Source organism: Tamandua tetradactyla, chromosome 23 (genome assembly GCF_023851605.1).
Source record: "Tamandua tetradactyla isolate mTamTet1 chromosome 23, mTamTet1.pri, whole genome shotgun sequence".
Taxonomy (NCBI): Eukaryota; Metazoa; Chordata; class Mammalia; order Pilosa; family Myrmecophagidae; genus Tamandua; species Tamandua tetradactyla.
The window spans coordinates 27,989,856-28,006,467 of NC_135349.1; the positions used below are offsets into that span (position 1 = coordinate 27,989,856).

The 16,612-nt window shown below is 38.1% G+C and overlaps 1 long non-coding RNA gene across 2 annotated transcripts; it reads right to left on the minus strand.

Annotated features, from left to right (window-relative positions):
* Positions 1-4,123: 4,123 nt before the first annotated feature.
* LOC143666574 (uncharacterized) lies at positions 4,124-15,364 on the minus strand. Of its 2 annotated transcripts, XR_013167687.1 has the most exons (4): positions 15,148-15,364; positions 14,571-14,619; positions 5,184-5,289; positions 4,124-4,689 (listed from the first exon to the last, which is right to left on the minus strand). It is a non-coding gene; the product is annotated as an uncharacterized LOC143666574 (long non-coding RNA). The 2 variants fall into 2 exon arrangements; XR_013167686.1 differs by lacking the exon at positions 14,571-14,619 and having other exon boundaries at positions 15,148-15,359.
* Positions 15,365-16,612: the final 1,248 nt, after the last annotated feature.

The window sequence follows — 16,612 nt, forward strand, 5'->3', positions numbered from 1 at the left end:
GAAGCCTACCTTTCATGATACTCAAATAGTAAATTCTTGAGGAATTAGAAAGCTAAATGTACAAACAAAATATAGGGTTTTTAAAAATTAATGTTGGTATAGTCTCTTCTTAAGCAAGACAAAAAAAACTCGGAAGCCATTGGAAAAGCATTGATAAATTTGACCACAAAATTCTATTCTCTATCTGGAAAAATAAATACTAAGCAAGGTTAAAAAATAAGTCTTGAGGAAAGTATTTACAACATATATAAAAAACAAGGGACTGATATAAAAATACATCAGCATTTCTTAAAAATCAATAGAAAGAACACTAACACCTAAAAGAAAATTGGACAAACAGTATAAACTGAGAGTGCACAGAAATAAAAGACACAAATGAACTGATGTTTAACCTTACTATTAATCAGAACATATGTGTTTTTTTCCCCAATAAAATGATAAAATTTAGGCAATATGAAGTTTATGTTAACCAGACTGTAGGGAATCAAACATTTTCATATACTGTTGGTAGAAAATTAAACTGGAAAATATATCCTAGCAGGCAATTGAACTGTATCTTAAATTTTCTTAAATTTATTATTATGATGTTTTAAAAATACACCTAAAACTCTACTGAATCATCCAGGTAGTTTTCCTAGAGAAATACGTAGGCATAAAGTTGTACAAATAATTGGAAATGACAAAAAAAAATCCAGCAAAAGCATAATGGTTAAATAAATGTTGGAATACCCATGCAACAGAATGACTGCAAATGTTAAACAAACGAAGTAGATTTATATGTGTTTCCCTGGAAATATCTGCAACACATATTAAGTGAAAAAATAAGTTGCAGAACAATACATACAATATGATGCTATTTTTTGCTAAAAGTAAAGGAAACAAAAATCCTCACACAAATGCAAAGCCTAATTGTATTTTTAAAAGAATATACAAACATCCTTTTGATAGATGATACAGATTGATAAATCAATAGATTAATAAATAGGTGGTACACAAACATCCTTTCAATAGATGATATAGATTAATAAATCAATAGATTAATAGATAGGTGGGTAGATAGATGTAAGATGTAGGTATAGTTTTAGATATGAACAGTTATATAGTTATATAATATATGGGGAAAATTGCAAAGATACACATACCAAACTACCTCTGGGATGGGAATGTGGGAGAGGAGGTAGGGGTGTGTGAAGATCAGTTTTCACTTAGTATTTTATATATATCTTCATTAAATATACTCATGTTCCTATGGATATTATTACAAGTATGTGTTTAGATATTCTGCAACTGGAAAAAAAGAGTGGAAGAGAGATGGAAAGTAGGATGGGAGGGAAGAAAGGAGAGAAGGAAAGGAGAAAAGAGAAGAAGGAAGGCCAGATTTGCAGTTATTTGTATGACAAAGATGAAGTTTGGGTTTTTGTTTAAACTTTTTACTGTTGTAACTTATATACAACTCAAAATTTCCCAATTTGAAAGTGTACAATTCAGTGGTATTAATTAAATGCTGTGTCACCATTGCTACTACCCATTATCGAAACGTTTTGATCATCCTAAACAAGTTTTGGATTTTATCCTTAAGATAGGAAGGAATAATCAGAGGGTTCTAAGCAAGTGAGAGAAATTCTGATATCTTTAACTCGTACATGGAGTCAGGTGATTCTCAGATTGCCTGGAAGCAGAAAGACCAATTAGAAACCTGTTAGAGCAATTAAAACAAAAGATGATGATGACCTACACATCCAAGAGCAGTGATCTAAGAAAGCTTCCTGGAAAGGTGGGATTTCAGGTAGAACTAATTCAATTCAGACAAGGAAAACCCGATTTAAGACAAGACATAACTAGATAGTAGGTAAAACCAATTTTTCTCAAACTTGGCTGCACGTTAGATCACCTAATTAGCCCAAAATACCAATGCCCGAAACTTCATCTTCAAAGATTCCGATTTAATTGGTCTGAAGTGATACCTGGGTATTTGGAATTTTAGAAGCTCCAGGGTAATTCTTATGTTTAGGCCTGTGTTGAGAACACTGGATAAAGGTAGGGAAGTCAAGGAGAAAAAATAGAGTAAAGCAGGATTGAAATGAACCTTTCAATCACACACACAAAAAAATGAATTGGATAAGATTCACCATCCTCTTCAACTTCAAAGTGAGTTAACTAATTTAAAATATTGAGGAATGACAAGTACTATTTAATGCCTTAGTGACTATGTTAGTCATATAATCTTCACAAAGGTCTTGTGACGATAATAGATATTCCTCAAGTGCTTAGCATATGCTAGATACTATACTAAGTACACATACACGTAATGACTTCATTTATTCTCCCCTGAATTCTATGAGATAGAAACTGTCGTTGCACTCATTTTAAATTGGAATGGTAGAGGCAGGCTTAAACTCAGGTCATTCTGATGCAAAAGTCTGTTCTTTAACCCCTATGGTATACAATGTCATTGCTGACATTTTCACGATTCCCTCACTATTCTGCATATGAGGCTGAGAGACTTGCTAAATTATTTAAGATCCCAAAGCTAATAAGTGGCAGGCAGGGCTCCAACCAGGTTCCTCTGGTTCTAAATTTTGTGTGCTTTCAAAGACATCTTTTGGTTTAATAAATTCGTTTCCTATAGCAGCCTGTGAGGTGTTTAATCTCAGTCTCATTTTCATATGAAGAAACTGAGACTGAATTTAAAAAAAGGTTGCTCAGTCATTGTGTGGAGCTGATAGGTTCAAAATGAAGTCAGAGATTAGAAGCCATGTGGCCCCTACCAGACAAAAACAAAGGGTGGTTGCCTTGGCTCTTTGTTATTATCTGCTCTTCTGTAAGACACAGTTGTACATTTGTTCTTTGGAGTCTCTTAAATATCCTGTTTCCTTATGTGCCTGGTCTATTATTTTAGGATTGTATATGTATATTTTATCCATATTCCTCTTTATCTTCCCTTTATGCATAGAAAAAGGTTCTATGTTCATTGGCTCAGGGGAGGGAAGCATCTCTGACTTTGGAAAACCAAAGTTACCAGCCAACTTCCTTTCCAGTTCTAGAGTCTTTTTGAAAAAAACAATATCTCAGGTATTCCCAGGTATTAGCAAAGAAGAATAAATAATTAATTTAAGATATTACCCTGGTCTGAGTGGAGGAACAAGAGAGAGTGCTCTTGGAACTCAAAATGTGGGAACCTCCCTGGTAGCACCAGCAGGAAGCAGCAAGACCCCAAAATGAAATGGCTCCTTTATGTGACTAGGCAGGTACAGCCAGAGGCATTCTCACTACAGGCATAAAAACAAGGTAGTGGAGAGCCCCTCAGTCCAAAGGGCTGCATGGGCAGGCATGATGAACATCTTAGCAACAAGACAGGGTATTTCCGGTATGTTCAAGTTTTTAGATTAAGATTTCTACCCATTACATTTAAAATAAATGTTCAGTTTACTTAAGTAGCTAAAGTGAGTCTCTGTTTTAAAAACTCTCTCTGATGAAGATAGCCTAAGTGGGAAGTAAGCTATCTACAGCCAAATACACCTTTACTGAAATTCTTTTTTTTTTTGTACCTCAATGCTGGTTCTTTCATTGCTTAAATGCAGGTTCCCTCCTTTATGGGTTAGTTAACTTCAGTGGGTATTATGTCAGCAAAACCTAGTCTAACCCTAATCAATCGTCTCCCATAGGCAGGTCTTATGTGTTGTGCAGACCGGGTAACCCGGCCCAGGAGGTCCCAGTCTTCCTCCTGGTTATTCTTAGTGCTGCCAAGGTGAGTATTGGGATGGGTGCTCTGAATTAGCCTCCATCTCAGGTGACATGGGCCATGATTCAACTTTCAGATTATAGGCTATAAAAGCATCAATTGCATGAAACCACAACCCTTCCACCCAGCTGACTTTGAGCTTTAACTTCTGCCTGTACTCTTCCTGTGGACTCTCGTCTTCTGTGGTATTAACACATTCCCAAACAACACCCTCAAGCCCTTTAAACAGTCAAACCATTGGATCACTCTGTTGTTCATAAGAGTACCAGCTTCATAGCCAAGTGCGTTTCTCTGCCCCTGTGACTAAAATCCTTGGATACCTTGTCCCCAAGCCTGCTCCATTGTTTTTTATATCTAGCTATTTGGAAAGTATATGTTCAGTGAAGAGTGCTTTGGTATGAGCATCAGTTTGAGACTCCTTGAATTGTTTTGTCTATGTTTATTGTTTTAAGAAATGGCCATGAGTGAAACAGAAAATCTACATTCTGTGTTCAACTTTATTCCTCTCAAGCCATGGCATTGGTGAACATCAAGAAGAACTAAATCCCTTAGATTTAGTTCCAGGGATTTCCCCAACAATCGAAACTTCTACTAGACCCAGTGATACAGCTTTGATCACCTGAACTCCTGGACTCACTGCTTGAGAACTCACAGGACTGCAGGACTGTGCAGTGATCAAACTCAGAAGGCTGCCACCAAGCACCATTCTCTCTCGGAAAGTAAGACCAAATATATGCAGTAACAGACTTGACAGAATATACTGGCCTGACAAATTACCCGAGGTTGTTGTACACTCCATCATCTATCCACGCCATACTCAGGTACTCAATTTTGTGTTTGAGAGATAGTAAGGGCATGACTTGGCATAACAAAGGCAAAGTAGGGTGCAGCATGCTGCATCTTAACTGCTAACTTCAGTGAATCATTCATTAGCAGGATTGGTGCATCTGAGAATGAGAAACATGGAACTTGATAAGAAGGAGGATTTATCACCCTGCCTGGAAGAGTAAACAAACCAGAGGAGCTGTCCATCTCAGTGGGGGCTGGCATCACCTTGGCAACCAACATCTGCTCCACTCACTGAGCATTTGCCTCAAAAAGGGAAAAGCAAGCAGATGGCTTCTAGGAAAGCTCTGTGCCCTGCTGGGTCTCAGACCATAGGACAATTTTCCAAATCACTTGGGGGTGTCTAGAGCCTTGTAGGTTCCAGAGTAGCAAAATAAATTGAGTCTGTTAGAATGTATTATTGATCCATCAAATGGTCCTGTATCATACCTTCCCAGTGAGACCCCTCCCTGTGGGAAGGTTATATTCCCTGCTTCATTGGGTGAGGTCATGTTGTGTGATGTACTTTGACCAATGAAATCTGCACAGAGGTGTTACTTCCAGGTGAAAGCTTTAACAGACAGTGTGTAGTTTGCCACGTCTCTTTTACCTTTACCTTGAGATCCATAACAACCGCAATAGAGGCTGCTCTTCTAGCCTGAGTCCTGGATGAAGATATAATTGTTCCAAAACAGCTGCTGAGCAATGATATGACATATAATCTGAGTGAGAAATGAACATCTGTTGTTATAAGTCACTGAGATTTGGGGTCATTTATTATTGCAGCAAACTCTAACCTATCCCAACTGAAAATACCTCTATCAATCCCCCCGGCACACACAGGTATCCACTTTTGTTTCATTTTCTTCTAAATGGTAATAAAGCGATATTGCTAGTACAACATTATTTTGTGAGTTTTTATGAAACAGCTCTTCCAGCTTCTGTGTACAGGTCTTTCTACCCAAACCCTAGTCCACATAGTTAGAAAGGGCAAATTTGATAGTACCCGCTATGTTTCATCCTCAAGCAATCCTTAACTGCAAACATATACTGGGTCAAATTTCTCATACCTGGCATGTTTTTCCATTTGGAAGCCTCTTGAAAGTAATTTTCTGAAACCTGCCCTAACCAAGTAACAAACCACTTCAAATATATGTAATCTCCATTAGGGGATATATTCCAAATAGCTAATAGCTGTCATGGAGCTATATTAGTATGGTGCTATACTCTGAAATTCTTCCTTTAAATTATATATTTACCAACATGTTCTTCTCATGGCATTGTGTTTTAAATTCAACCATTAGATTCCTTAATCTATCTGGAATTCTTTGGTGCCTGTTATTAAATGGGAATTTAACTTTGTGGGGGTTTTTTCCACATAGTTAACCATTAGCCACAGAGTAATTTGTTGAATTATGTATGATGTTTATACTTATTTAAAATTCTAACAGACTAGTGTAATAAAAATTTATTTAATCTATTCTGCTTCAAAGAACTATTTCCTTTTGTTTATACCCCACAGTTTCAATATTGTAAGCCTTCATAATATGTTTTAATATATATATAGTGTATTGCATTGTCTTTATCAAACTATTCTTAGCCATAATCCTATTTCTTCTTCCAAATGAACTATAAAATTATTTTGTCACCCTTCTAACCCCTAAAGGTTCTTTTGATATTTGTATTAGAATAGCCCTAAATTTACCATTTAATTTAGAGAAATTAGATGGATTATGAAATCTTATGAAATCTTTTGATCCATGAATACTTGAGCTTGAAATGTCTCTTCATTCTTTGAGTCTGTTTATGTTTTAACTCTTCCTTCATGTGCTCCAATCACATTTATATTTTTCTTCATAAGGATTCTATTTTAATTATTAAGTTTATTCCTAGACATTTTATTTTTAGACCACTGTATGAGTGACAACTTTTTAATCCATTTTAATTTTCTCACTTACTTCCGGCATATATGAAAGTTTTTTAGTATTTGGTATTGCTCTTGTGTTTGGCCACACTATTGAATTTTCAGATTAATCCTAATTTTTTAAATTGACTTTCAGGGGTTTTCCATGTAGACTTTCCTATTACCTAAAAATAATGAAAATTTTGTCTCTTTTTTTCAATATCTATACTGTTAAGTTCTCTTTCCTTGTTTTATTATGTTGGCAAGAAGCTCTAGAACAATGTTCAGTGTATTTTCCTATAGCTGAATAGTGTGTCTTAAATACCTCATTAAATTTTAAAAATTCATTGAAAAATTAAGTTCTGTTGAGTCTTCCTTGGAAGATGGTGGAGTGGAGTGGGTTGAGTTCATGACTGCTCCATGGAACAAGATAGGAGACAGGGAGAAAATGACCAGGACTGTGGTCTGGGGTGTGAGTAAACAAAGAGGGTCTCTAAGAAGCTTTGGGGAGGAGAGAGGTAGGGGGATTGGGATGGGGAGAGAAGGGTGAGTTAGTTAGATAGTCCAACCAGAAGTGGACTGTGGTGTGATGGGAGGTGTGATCAGAGGGAATGGACTGTCCTTCCACTCCAGCCCGCCCCAGATGCCGGCTGGAGAAGACTCCTCAAGCAGTCCACAGTCCACAGTACCCATGGGAACCCTAGAGGCAGACCCAATGACCACTGGGGGTTGGGCCTCTGGGCATTGGGAGCAATTGCCAGATCAGGTTCAGGGAGTAGCAGGTACCAGGCACTGGGGGTCAGCTGATGCCCTGGGTATTGGTCAGCTCCCCATTCCCATGGCCAGTAACACCCTGCTGCCCAGCACACCATCTTCCAGCAGGCACTGCAGACCAGGAGGGGCAAGAGGTCGGAGGAAGCCTCAGGAGCTTCACCTGCTGTAAGAAAGGGAAAAGGCAAGCAGGCTAAGTCCTTATCTGCCTAGATTTTTATGCTTTTCTTAATGTTCTTTTCTTTTTCCTTTTTTTTTTGCAAATATATTTTCTCTATATATATTTTATTAGTACTATTATTTTTAATTTTTTACTTTTATATATCTATGTTTTGTTGGTTATTTTTATTTCATATTATACCTATATTATTATTCTATTTCATTTATTTTAATTATCATTATTTTTTTGCTTAAATGTTCTCTGCCTTTTGTGGGCACCAGTTGGTGTATACTCCCAATGTATTTTGTTGAAGTGTGTTTTGTTGTTATTGTTGTTTCATATTTTTGCCATATTCTTATTTTATATTATTATTATTTGCTTATTTTTGAGGTTCATGAGTAGGAATCAAGCCTGGGTCTCCCACATGGTGGTCAGCCCAGCTTTAACTAGACCCATAAGATGAATCGTATGCCCTATACGAGATCTGGGCCTTGGTTTGATGGGGGAAAACTGACAAACAAAGTAAAAGGAAACCTTCAAAGCAAAACCAAGTAAATACAAAGCTTTATAGGAGTGAAGGAAACCAACTTGCTAAATAACCTTGTTAAGATAATCAAATATGAGAGGAGGGGGCCAAGATGGCTGCTTACTGAGGTGTGGGATTTAGTTCGTCCTCCAGAACAGCTAGTAAATAGCAAGGAACAGCATAGAACAACTGCTGGGGCCACATCAGTGACCAGACACACAGCGTACACCAGTCTGGACCAGCTGGACCAGCTGCGAGTCCCACAGAACCATGAGTTCCCCAGTCATGGTGGCTGGTGCCCCTGTCCCACAAGCTGCTTCCCAGAGGGGAAAGGAAAGGGACATTATCAGTAGCAGGGGCTGAGCACAACCAAGCTTCAACTATGGAATTAATTCACAAATTCTGACTACTAAAAATAGGCCCCCAGCTTAGCTGAACCTCGAATAAAAGTGGAGATTGCTAGTTTTTGCACTAGCATAGAGGAGACAGGGATGACAGAAAAAGAAAAAGAAAAAGGAAAAAAAGAAACAGAGGTTTTTTTTTTTGGATCAGATAGCACATAATACTTGAAAGGATCTGGGCCCTGAAGGAAAGGTGGGGGGCGGGGTGGGCACATAGGACCTGAAGGTACACAAAGCAAATTACCAACTTTAGCTCTTGATTGGTAAACCCGAGGAATAGGAGATATGCTTTGAAAAGGATTTTTCTCTTTCTTTTTTATCCTGTGTTTCTATAGCTTGACTGCTCTTTGGATACAGCTTCAAGGTTTCTCAGGCTCTAACAGCCCCAGACATAGGCAGAATTGAGCTTGTTTGAGTTTTGTCTGGAGCCTGTGCCTTCCCCAAGAGAGAGGTGGGGCTCAGCTCAGGTGGAATCCCTCCCTCAAGGAAGTCAGACTCCAGGGTCTGAAAAAGTGAAGTGATTAAAGCCAGCTTACAATCGCTCCTCTATCTCAACCACACGCCCCCAGTGGGAAGAGTCTGCTGAAGTCAAAGGTACCACATCACCTCATGCTGGTGGGACTCGCAGGCAGAAAACCACCACATACTGGTCAGGATAGGAAAAACAGAGTCCAGAGGCTTCATAGGAAAGTCTTTCAGCCTGCTGGGTCTCACCCTCAAGGAAAACTGATGCAGATGACTCTTTCCTACTGACAGGAGGCCAGTTTTTCTGGGAAGATCTGTGTTGGGTCTATAATACCTAAGTAGATCCTCCTAAGAGGGGCAAAAAGGCACCAGACAGGCAGGGCAAGAAACAAGAAAACAAGAACTGAAAAATTCTGATCTGTTAAACAACACCTAAGCTAGAGGTCCAGAATAAGCCGAACTGAATATCGAAGAACAGATAAACAACAAAGCTATCCAGAAAGAAAATCCTAGGTAAAAAAAGTGAAAAAAAAATCTCCAGAACAAACAAATTAAGGTAATTAAATGCTTAGACACCAGCAAAAAATAATGAATCACACTAGGAAAATTGAAGATATGGCCCAGTCAAAGGAACAAACCAGCAATTCAAATGAGATACAGGAGTTGAAACAATTAATTCAGAATGTTTGAACAGACGTGGAAAACCTCATCAAAAATCAAATCAATGAACTGAGGGAGGATATAAAGAAAGCAAGGAATGAACAAAAAAAAGAAATCAAAAGTCTGAAAGACAAATTGCAGAACTTATGGGAATGAAAGGCACAGTAGAAGACATGTAAAAGACAATGGAAACCTACAATGTCAGATTTCAAGAGGTAGAAGACAGGATTAGTAAATTGGAGATGGAATACCTGGAATCTGACGAGCAAAAGAAAATATAGGGGAAAAAATGGAAAAATATGAGCAGGGACTCAGGGATTTGAATGACAACATGAAGCGCATGAATGTACATGTTATGGGTGTCCCAGAAGGAGAAGAGAAGGGAAAAGGAGGAGAAAAACTAATGGAGGAAATTATCACTGAAAATTTCCTAACTCTTATGAAAGACTTAAAATTAAAGGTTCAAGAAGTGCAGTGTACCCCAAACAGAATTGATCCAAATAGACATGCTCCAAGACACTTATTAAACAGAATGTCAGATGTCAAAGAGAGAGAGAGAATCTTGAATGCAGCAAGAGAAAAGCAATCCATCACATACAAGGGAAGCCCAATAAGACTATGCATAGATTTCTCAGCAGAAACCATGGAGGTGAGATATATTTAAATTACTAAAAAAGAAAAACTGCCAACCAAGAATTCTATATCCAGCAAAATTGTCCTTCAAAAATGAGGGGGAAATTAAAACATCTTCAGACAAAAAATCTTGGTGAGAATTTATGACCAAGAAACCAGCTCTGCAAGAAATACTAAAGGGAGCACTAGAGACAGATATGAAAAGACAGGAGAGAGAGGCGTGGAGAAAAGGGTAGAAATGAAGACCATCAGTAAAGGTAAAAAGAAGAAAAGTTAGATACAACATATAAAATCCAAAAGGCAAAATGGTAGAAGAAAGTACTGACCATATAGTGATAATACTAAATATTAATGGATTAAACTCCCCAATCAAAAGACAAAGACTGGCAGAATGGATTAAAAAACAGGACCCATCTATATGCTGTCTTCAGAAAACGCATCTTAGACCCAAGGATAAACATAGGATGAAAGTGAAAGGTTGGGAAAGGATATTTCATGCAAATAACAATCAGAAAAGAGCAGGAGTGGCTATACTAATATCCAACAAATTAGACTTCAAATGTAAAACAGTTAAAAGAGACAAAGGAGGACACTATGTATTAATAAAAGGAACAATTTAACAAGAAGACATAATAATCATAAATATTTATGCACCGAGCCAGAATGCTCCAAAATACATGAGGCAAACACTGAAAACAGAAATAGATACATCTATGATAATAGTTGCAGACTTCAATTCCTCACTCTCATCAATAGACAGAACATCTAGACAGAGAATCAATAAAGAAACAGAGAAGCTGAATGATACAATAAATGAGCTAGACTTAACAGAAATTTATAGAACATTACACCCCACAACAGCAGGATATACCTTTTTCTCAAATACTTATGGATCATTCTCAAGGACAGACCATATGCTGGGTCACAAAGCAAGTCTTAATAAATTTAAAAGTTTGAAATCATACAAAACACTTTCTATATCATAAAGGAATGAAGTTGGAAATCAATAATAGGCAGAGTGCCAGAAAGTTCACAAATATATGGAGGGCAATAACAACCAGTGGGTCAAGGAAGAAATTACCAGAGAAATCAGTAAATATCTCAAGGTAATTTAAATGAAAACATGACATATCAAAATTTATGGGATGCAGCAAAGACAGTGCTAAGAGGAAATTTTCTGCCCTAAATGCCTACATCAGAAAAGAAGAAAGAGCAAAAATTGAAGAATTAACTGTCCACTTGGAAGAACTAGAGAAAGAACAGCAAATTAACCTGAAAGCAAGCAAAAGGAAAGAAATAATGAAGATTAGAGCAGAAATGAATGAAATTGAGAACATGAAAACAATCAAGAAAATCAACAAAACCAGAAGTTGGTTCTATGAGAAAATCAATAAGATTGATGGGCCCTTAGTGAGGTTGACAAAAAGAAGAGAGGATGCAAATAAATAAGATCAGAAATGGAAGAGGAGACATAAGCAGTGACACTACAGAAATAAAGGAAGTAATGACAGGATACTATGAATAACTTTATGCTAATAAACTTGACAATGTAGATGAAATGGACACCTTCCTAGAAAGGCATGATCAACCAACTTTGACTCAAGAAGAAATAGATGATCTCAACAAACCAATCACAAGTAAAGAAATTGAATCAGTCATTAAGAAGCTCCCTAAAAAGAAAAGTCCAGGACCAGATGGCTTCACATGTGAATTTTACCAAACATTCCAGAAAGAATTAGTAGCAATCCTGCTCAAAATCTTCAAAAATATTGAAGAGAAGGGAAAGTTACCTAACTCATTCTACGAAGCCAGCATCACCCTCATACTAAAGCCAGACAAAGATATTACAAAAAAAGAAAACCACAGACCAATCTCTCCAATGAATATAGATGCAAAAATCCTCAACAAAATTCTTGCAATTCAAATTCAGCAGCATATTAAAAGAATTATACATCATGACTAAGTAGGATTCATCCCAGGTATGCAAGGATGGTTCAACATAAGAAAATCAATTAATGTAATACACCATATCAACAAATCAAAGCAGAAAATCCACATGATCATCTTGATTGATGCAGAAAAGGCATTTGACAAAATTCAATATCCTTCCCTGTTGAAAACACTTCAAAGGATAGGAATAAGAAGGGAACTTTCTCAACATGATAAAGGGAATATATGAAAAACCCATAGCTAACATCATCCTCAATAGGAAAAAACTGAAAACTTTCCCCCTAAGATCAGGAACAAGACAAGGATATCCACTAACACCATTGTTATTCAACATTGTGTTGGAAGTTTTAGTCAGAGCAATTAGTTTGCAGATGATATGATATTATATGTCAAAAACCCCCAAAAATCCACTGCAAAACCACTAGAGCTAATAAATGACTACAGCAAAGTGGCAGGTTACAAGATCAACACTCAAAAAACTGTAGTGTTTCTATTCACTAGTAATGAACAATCTGAGGGGAAATCAAGAAAAAAAATCCATTTACAATTGCAACTAAAAGAATAAAATATTTAGGAATAAATTTAACAAAAGAGACAAAAGACCTATACAAAGAAAACTACAAGAAATTGTTAAAAGAAATCACAGAAGACCTAAATAAATGGAAGGGCATACCGTGTTCATCGGTTGGAAAACTAAATATAGTTAAAATGCCAATTCTATCTAAATTGATTTCCAGACTCAATTCAATACCAATTAAAATCCCAAAAATTTACTTTCCAGAAATAGAAAAACCAATAACCAAATTCATCTGGAAGGGCAGTGTGGTAGTTAGATTAGGTGTCAACTTGGTTAGGTGAAGGTGCCTAGTTCTATTGCTGTGGACATGATCCTATGGCACAAGAAGCTTATCTGCTGCTGATTGCATCTGCAGTCAGCTAGGAGGCATGTCTGCTGCAATAAATGATGCTTGATATAATTGGCTGGTGCTTAAATGAGAGTGCTCAACATAGCACAGCCCAAGCAGCTCAGCATAGCTCATCTCAGCACTCGCAGCTCAGCTCAGGCCTTTGGAGATGCAGAAAGGAATCACCCCAGGGAAAGTTGTTGGCACCCAGAGGCCTGGAGAGAAGGCCAGCAGAGATCGCCCTGTGCCTTCCCATGTAAGAAAGAACATCAGTCTCCCACCTTGTTGCAGTGGAAGAGTCGTGCAGCCTCAGGCCTTGGAGAAAGTACAGCACACTCCTTGGGGACTGGGGAGAGCCTTGCTGCCACCACAGTGGAGGGGTTGAACATGTGCCCCAGAAATGGCAGACAACCCAGGTGTGGCCCCAATTCCTGGAGGGAGTGGAACTGAGTAAAAGGTCGTCTCTTCAATGTCCCCTGAGGTTGATTCGGAAAGAGGCAGGCCACTGCATAAGCCCTTGGAAAGGATGGAACTGCCACTTTCTAAAGCTGAAGGATGAATGACTTTCAGACTTTGAAACCCAATGGTGTTTGCCCTGCAGGTTTTCAGAACTATTTGGTGACTCTTGTGTTCCTTCCAATTTCTCTCTATGGAAATGAAAACCTATATCCTGTGAATGTCCTCCTTTGCATATTGGCACCAGATAACTTGTTTTGAGATTCATAGGTCCACAGTTAGAAGAGAATTTTTTTGCAATTTAATATTGTTTAAGGTAATGCATATAGTTGCTAAGTTGACAGGGGGTGGACAAGTGGTAGTCAGATTCAGGTGTCACCTTGGCTAGGTGAAGGTGTCTAGTTCTATTACTATGAACATGAGCCAATGACACGTGAACCTCATCTTTGCTGATTACATCTGCAGTTGGCTGGGAGGCATGCCTGCTCAATGAATGATGTTAGATTTAATTGGCTGGTGCCTAAATGAGAGTGCTCAATGCAGCACAGCCCAAGCAGTTCAGCATACCACATCTCAGCACTTGCAGGCCTTTGGAGATGCAGAAAGGAATCACCCCGGGGAAAGCTGTTGGAACCCAGAGGCCTGGAGAGAAGGCCAGCAGAGATCAGCCTGTGCCTTCCCACATAAGAAAGAACCTCAGATAAAGTTAGCTGCCTTTTTCTGAAGAACTCGTATAGTTCTTAACTATATAAATCACCTTTTATTGAAAGCCAATCCATCTGTGGTATGTTGCATTCAGGCAGCTAGCAAACCAGAAGAGGTAGGGTGCCCTGAACAGCTAAAAGCATCCTGAGAAAGAAAAATAAAGTCGGAGGTCTCACCCTACCTGACTTTAAGGTATATTATGAAGCTACAGGGGTCAAAACAGCATTGTGGGTGGGTCATGGTGGCTCAGTGGCAGAGTTCTCACCTGCCATGCTAGAGACCCAGGTTCAATTTCTGGTGCCTGCCCATGCAAAAAAAACACACACACACAAAAAAACAAAAAACAAAACAGCATGGTACTGGCATAAAGATAGACATACTGACCAATGGAATCGAATAGAGTGTTCAGATATAGACCCTCTCATCTATGGACAATTGATCTTTGATAAGTCAGTCAAGCCAACTCACCTGGGATACAGCAGTCTCTTCAATAAAAGCTGCCTAGCGAACTGGATATCTACATGCAAAAGAATGAAAGAGGATCCATATTTCACACCCTATACAAAAATTAACTCAAAATGAATCAAAGACCTAAAAATTAGCTCTAAGACCATAAAACTGTTAGAAGAAAATCTAGGGAGCTATCTTATAAATCATATAAGAGGAGGCAGTTTCCTAGACCTTACACCCATAGCATGAGCATTGAAGGAACAAATAAATAAATGGGGAATTCCTCAAAATTAAACACTTTTGTACATCAAAGAACTTTGTCGAGGAAGTAAAAAAGACAGCCTACACAATGGGAGACAATATTTGGAAATGATATATCAGATAAAGGTCCAGTATCCAAAATATATAAAGAGATCATTCAACTCAACAGCAAAGAGACAGATAACCCAATTACAAAATGGGCAAAAGACTTGAACAGACACTTCTCAGGAGAGAAAATACAAATGGCCAAAAGGCACATGAAAAGATGTTCAACTTCCCTGGTTATTAGGGAAATACAAATCAAAACCACAATGAGATATCATCTCACACCCACCTGAATGGCCATTATCAATAAAACAGAAGACGACAAGTGCAGGAGAGGATGTGGAGAAAGAGACACACTTATCCACTGTTGGTGGGAATGTCAAATGGTACAACCACTGTGAAAGGCAGTTTGGTGGTTCCTCAGGAAGCTAAGCATAAAATTGCCTTATGACCTGGCAATACCATTGTTAGGTATCTACTCAGAGGACATGAGGACAAGGACACAAATGGACATTCGCACACCAATATTTATAGCAGCATTATTTACAATTGCCAAGAGATGGAAACAGCCCACGTGTCCATCAACAGATGAGTGGCTAAACAAGCTGTGGTTATATACATACGATGGAATATTATGCAGCTGTAAGACAGAATAAAGTTATGAAGTATGTAACAACATGAATGGACCTTAAGGACATTATGCTGAGTGAGATTAGACAGAAACAAAAGGACAAATACTGTATGTTCTCACTGATACGAACTAACATTGATGAATGAATTTGGAGAATTTCAGTTAAGAACAAAGACAAACAGGAGATAGAACAAGCATGGATATTGGGTAATTGGAACTGAAGGGATACAGATTGTGCAGTGGGACTGATTATAAAAATTCAGAAAAAGATAGCACAATACTACCTAACTGTAATACAATAATGTTAGAACACTGAATGAAGCTGAATGTGAAAATGATAGAGGGAGGAGGCCTGAGGGCACAAAGGAAATCAGAAGGAAAGATATACAATAAAGACTGAGATGGTATAATCTAGGAATGCCTAGAATGTATAATGATAGTGACTAAATGTGCAAATTTAAAAATGTTTGCATGAGGAAGAACAAAGGAATGTCAATAACGCAGGGTGTTGAAAATAGATGGTAATTAATATTTTAAAATTTTAACTTATGTGTGAGAATAAAGCAAAAAAATGTTTATTTGGTACAAAATTTATATTTTGACTAGTACATTTCCTAATATAACTTATGTGGACAGCTTCATTGAACATCATAAGTACATGAAACCTTGAGTAGGGTGTAAGATTTTGTAAGTTTGTCCAGAGTGATGCCTCAATAAATCCAAGAAGGATTTGAACAGTGAATAAAAAAATATTTGCAAAGTCCCCTTGGGGGAATGGTGGAAAAGGGGGCAAATTCAACTTCCCCAAGTGGAGAATTCTTGATATTCTCACAAGCAGTGGGGACAACCAAAGCAACAGGCTGAGCCCCCAATCTTGGGGGTTGTTTAAATGAAACTTAACCCAGCAAAGGATAGGCTAAGCCTACTTAAAATTAGGCCTAAGAGTCACCCCCAAGAGAACCTCTTTTGTTGCTCAGATGTGACCTCTCTCTCTCAGCCAACACAACAAGCAAACTCACTGCCCTCCCCCTCTCTATGTGGGACACGACTCCCAGGGGTGTGGACCTTCCTGGCAACATGGGACAGAAATCCTAGAACGAGCTGGGACTCAGCATCAAGGGAT